Here is a 6,220-nt window from a genome sequence, read left to right on the forward strand (position 1 = left end):
GGGGAGTTTCCAGGCCATGGACCCAAAATGTCAACGTTTTGTTCCCCGAGCCACTTAGCTATCACTTTTGCCTTTTGGCACGGTGCTCCATCGTGCTGGAAAATGCATTGTTCTTCACCAAACTGTTGTTGGATTGTTGAAAGAAGTTGCTGTTGGAGGGTGTTTTGGTACCATTCTTTATTCATGGCTGTGTTTTTGGGCAAAATTGTGAGTGAGCCTACTCCCTTGGATGAGAAGCAACCCCACACATGAATGGTCTCAGGATGCTTTACTGTTGGCATGACACAGGACTGATGGTAGCGCTCACCTTTTCTTCTCCGGACAAGCCTTTTTCCAGATGCCCCAAACAATCGGAAAGTGGCTTCATCTGAGAATATGACTTTGCCCCAGTCCTCAGCAGTCCATTCACCATACTTTCTGCAGAAGATCAATCTGTCCCTGATGTTTTTTGGAGAGAAGTGGCTTCTTTGCTGCCCTTCTTAACACCAGGCCATCTTCCAAAAGTCTTCGCCTCACTGTGCGTGCAGATGCGCTCACACCTGCCTGCTGCCATTCCCGAGCAAGCTCTGCACTGGTGGCACTCCGATCCCGCAGCTGAATCCTCTTTAGGAGACGATCCTGGCGCTTGCTGGACTTTCTTGGAATTCCTGAAGCCTTCTTAACAAGAATTGAACCTCTTTCCTTGAAGTTCTTGATGATCCTATAAATTGTTGATTGAGGTGCAATCTTAGTAGCCACAATATCCTTGCCTGTGAAGCCATTTTTATGCAACGCAATCATGGCTGCACGTGTTTCTTTGCAGGTCACCATGGTTAACAATGGAAGAACAATGATTTCAAGCATCACCCTCCTTTTAACATGTCAAGTCTGCCATTTTAACCCAATCAGCCTGACATAATGATCTCCAGCCTTGTGCTCGTCAGCATTCTCACCTGAGTTAACAAGACGATTACTGAAATGATCTCAGCAGGTCCTTTAATGACAGCAATGAAATGCAGTGGAAAGGTTTTTTGGGGATTAAGTTAATTTTCATGGCAAAGAAGGACTATGCAATTCATCTGATCACTCTTCATAACATTCTGGAGTATATGCAAATTGTTATTATAAAAACTTAAGCAGCAACTTTTCCAATTTCCAATATTTATGTAATTCTCAAAACTTTTGGCCACGACTGTATATGTCACAGAAACACAGAATATGGACACTAGATTAGGCTCAGATTATTGGAATCTGCAATACAGACACAGTTTTCTGATGTAGTACAGTATGGGTTACAGAACACCACAGAATATGGACACTATATTAGGCCCAGATTAGTTAAATTCACCCTAAAGAAACAGTTTTTGGATGGCGTACTGTATATGTCACGGATGTGTATTACACGCGCACTATAGACAATAAATGTGGCGCTGATTATTTGAATTTACACAAAAAGACACAGTCTGCGGATGATGTACAGTATATGTCACTAATAGGTATTGAAGAGAAATATCTTGCTGCTGACACACACACACAGTGGTCCTTAAAAGGACTTTGGGGTCTTTGAAAAGCTTTCTGCGAATAATAACTGAGAATTTCGCTCCCCACACTGCCTTTCCCTTCCGACGCTCTGCTCTCCCTGACTATGACTGATCCGAGCACGTTTGATGACGTGTTCCGGCCAGCCAATCACTGTAATGCCAGCAGCGAACATGGCTACTGGCATTACAGTGAGGGCAGTACTTACCTGCACCTTTATTGGCTGCTTAAAACCCACAAAACGTGCGGGGAGGAGACTCGAGCATGACGCTCGAGCACATGCGGTACTCGGTTAAGTACCGCCATGTGCCGAGCATAGCGATGCTCAAGCCGAACCGGTATTCGGCCGAGAATGCTCGCTCATCACTAAACAAGAGCCCTGACTACCGACCAGGACCTGGCCAGTATCTGCTGCACTGCCAGAGCTGAAGGACCTGCGGTGACGTCACCGTCATGTGATCAGTGCAGGGGGCGGGGCTCTGCAGTGGGGTGAGTAGGTGGTGAAGGACCTGGGGGTGATGTCACCGTCATGTGATCAGTGCATAGAGCGGAGCTCAGCAGTGGAGAGGAGAAGAGGTTGTGAAGGATCTGGGGGTGATGTCACCGTCATGTGATCAGTGCATAGAGCGGAGCTCAGCAGTGGAGAGGAGAAGAGGTTGTGAAGGACCTGGGGTGATGTCACCAGAGCTCTGCTTAGGAGTTTACCAGTAGGAAGCTGCTCCTCCTTGTACTTAACAGGTCAGACACCTTTAGGGGCGGACTGACCGGTCGGGCACTTCAGATGTGGTCAGAGGGCCCGCTGCAGCCGTGCACATAACGTCAGTCGTCACTGTGTTGCTCTCGGATCGAGCGCTCTGCGCGCTGCACTGACATCGCACGCACCGCAGCGGCGGGATTCACGGGAGAAGGAAGGGAACTCTGAGGAGCGCGAGCACAGCTGCGCTGAGGTAGTGGTTTTGGGTTAAGTGGTAGCCTAGGCAGCTTTACGCCTAGAAATTGAAGCACTGTTCTGGGCTGCAGCGCCGGGGTGAAAAATAAGTTATAAAAAAGTCTGATAAATACCAGTGTGAATGGGGGACTGCGGAAAGGGGTTAATAACTACTGAAGGCCCTTAGCAGTAATTATTAACCCCTTTCAAATGTCCCCCATTCACAGTATTTATTAACCCCTTCAGCAGTCCCCCCTTCACTGAAGAGGGGACTAGTGAAAGGGGTTAATACTGTGAATGGGGGACTCAGGACTGCTGAAATGGGTTAATAATACAGCGCTTTTTCATCCCGCAGAGTCCAGTGAAGCAAAAGCGCTACAGTGACGTATTTTTTCTTTTGCCAGGCACTTACTGGGAGAGGGGCGTGGTTTATCAGGTTGAGGGTGTGGCCTAGAAAGTCCTCCTTTTTGGGGGTGAAGCAAGTGGCCACCCTAGTCGTGAATCACGATAGTTACCTGTATACAGGATAGCACTCAGGAGGGGCCCGGACTGGTCCTGTACGCGTGGGTGGGGCTTGCGGCAGAACATGGGTGGGGTCTGTAAGGGGGCCCTGATGGTTCTCAGTCCGCCCCTTGACACCTTACAGATCAACATCACAGGTCCTCCACCAGCTCTCCCTCCTCAGATGAGCTCCGCCCTCCGCACTAATCAAATGACAGTGACCTCACCACAGGTCCTTCACTCTCTCTTCTCTCCACTGGTGACCCCTGCACCGATCACGTAATAGTGACGTCACCCCAGGTCCTTCACCACCTCTCATCCTCTCCACTGCTGAGCCACGCCCTGAACTGATCACATGACAGTGACATCACCCCAGGTCCTTCACCACCTTTTCTCCTCTTCTGAGCCCCGCCCCCTGATCACATGACGGTGAGGTCACCCCAGGTCCTTCAAATCTGGCAGTGCAGCAGATACTGGGCAGGTCTTGGTCGGTAGTCACTGCCGAGCCCCGCCCCGCCCCGCCCCGCCCCATGATCACATGACGGTGACGTCACCGCAGGTCCTTCAGCTCTGGCAGTGCAGCAGATACCGGGCAGGTCCTGGTCGGTAGTCACTGCTGAGCCCCGCCCCCTGATCACATGACGGTGACGTCATCTCAGGTCCTTCAGCTCTGGCAGTGCAGCAGATACCGGGCAGGTCCTGGTCGGTAGTCAGGGCTCTTGTTCTCTCTGGTATCAGCCATTCCTCCAGCCTGCAGGTAAGATGAGCTGTGAGGAGACAGTGTGGTGGAGAGCTCAGACATGTCACCTCTGGAGATTCTCCTCCATTACACACAAGGAATCCTTCTCCGCTCCTCAGCTTAGTATGATGGGGGAGGAGTAGTGGGGGTTGTCATCATTCGCTGGCCCCTGACTGTCCTGGTGAGGGGCCCCTGCCTCCAGGAGGAGAATGAATGGAGCGGGGCCCGGCCCTGAGCTCAGCTCTCTCCAGTCTCTTCTCTAGGAGTTCTGGACACAGCTGAGCACAGCCCAGAGGTGGGACCTGCATCTATCAGACATTTATCTCCTGTGAAGCCACCAGAGATCTCCATGTTGGGGCCCCTGGAATCCATGTGGTGGGGGCTCTGAGAAGCGGGGCCCCTCCAGGCTCAGGAAGTGCGGTTCTGGAGGTGACATCTGGTCTTGTCCCCTGGATGATTTCCTCTCCTCTTCTCATAAAGGCGCCTGCAGTACTAGAAGCCTCCAGCTCCTCCAGTTCTCTCCTCTTCTCCTGAACGACCACCAAGGATGGACAGGAAGGAGATCAGCAGAAGAATATTAGACCTCACCTTGGAGATCATCTCCCTGCTGAGCGGAGAGGTAAACTTTTCTAGATTTCTCTCCTCTGTATTGTATTCTGTAACAAGTCAGACATCGGGAAGGAGAATCCATCATAGGAAGTGATAGGAAGAGTCCAGGGTCCTGGAGAACGGCCTCCAGACCTTCCAAGTGATGGAGAACCTGAAGATCAGCCCCCAATATGGTGAGTGATGTGTCATGTGACCAATAGTCATGTTGTAGGAGCCATGAGGAGGTAAGTAGGCACGTTGTACCAGGAGGAGAGGGCCGGAGGAGACCACATGGCCCCTGAAGGGTTTATTCTCTAAGTGTCTCTCTCCATCCACAGGAGTACACAATAGTGAAGAAGACATCGGGGGACTGTGTGACTCCCATCATCCATCTCCAGGAGTCAGGAGGGCGGAGCAGGACCCCTCCCCCCATCACAGAGCCTCCCCCTCACCCCCTGATACATGAGCAGAAGATCCTAGAACTCACCCACAAGATGATGGAGCTGCTGACTGGAGAGGTGACACTGCTGGGAATGCTGGGAAATTCTCCAGTAACAGCACTGGAGGGGTCTGGGTGATGACGGTGTCATTGTGTTGTCAGGTTCCTATAAGGTGTCAGGACGTCACTGTCTATTTCTCCATGGAGGAGTGGGAGTATATAGAAGGACACAAGGATCTGTACAAGGAGGCCATGATGGAGGAGCACCAGCCTCTTATATCACAGGGTAAGAGCCGTCATGTGCAGTGTATACACGTGTGTGCAGTGACATGTAATGGAGGAGCACAGCCTCTTATATCACAAGGTAAGAGCCGTCATGTGCAGTGTATACACGTGTGTGCAGTGACATGTAATGGAGGAACACCAGCCTCTTATATTACAAGGTAAGAACCGTCATGTGCAGTGTATACACGTGTGTGCAGTGACATGTAATGGAGGAGCACCAGCCTCTTATATCACAGGGTAAGAGCCGTCATGTGCAGTGTATACACGTGTGTGCAGTGACATGTAATGGAGGAGCACCAGCCTCTTATATCACAAGGTAAGACCCGTCATGTGCAGTGTATACACGTGTGTGCAGTGACATGTAATGGAGGAACACCAGCCTCTTATATCACAAGGTAAGAGCCGTCATGTGCAGTGTATACACGTGTGTGCAGTGACATGTAATGGAGGAGCACCAGCCTCTTATATCACAAGGTAAGAGCCGTCATGTGCAGTGTATACACGTGTGTGCAGTGACATGTGATGGAGGAGCACCAGCCTCTTATATCACAAGGTAAGAGCCATCATGTGCAGTGTATACACGTGTGTGCAGTGACATGTAATGGAGGAGCACCAGCCTCTTATATCACAAGGTAAGAGCCGTCATGTGCAGTGTATACACGTGTGTGCAGTGACATGTAATGGAGGAGCACCAGCCTCTTATATCACAGGGTAAGACCCGTCATGTGCAGTGTATACACGTGTGTGCAGTGACATGTAATGGAGGAGCACCAGCCTCTTATATCACAGGGTAAGATCCGTCATGTGCAGTGTATACACGTGTGTGCAGTGACATGTAATGGAGGAGCACCAGCCTCCTATATCACAGGGTAAGACCCATCATGTGCAGTGTATACACGTGTGTGCAGTGACATGTGATGGAGGAGCACCAGCCTCTTATATCACACGGTAAGAGCCGTCATGTGCAGTGTATACACGTGTGTGCAGTGACATGTAATGGAGGCCATGTATTCAGTCACTGTGTGCTTGTGTCTCCACAGATGGATTCAGAAGGAGAAATCCCCCCGAGAGATGTCCCCGTCCTCTGTATTCCCAGGACTGTCCAGAGGAGAAGCTCCCAGAGAACCCTCAGGTAGATGGAGCTGAGCCCTATACACATCTATATAGGGGGGTCCTGCAGTCATAGAGGGGTCATAGATGGTGGGGGTCTCTTCTGTGGATC

Source organism: Bufo bufo, chromosome 2, assembly GCF_905171765.1.
Source record: "Bufo bufo chromosome 2, aBufBuf1.1, whole genome shotgun sequence".
Taxonomy (NCBI): domain Eukaryota; kingdom Metazoa; phylum Chordata; class Amphibia; order Anura; family Bufonidae; genus Bufo; species Bufo bufo.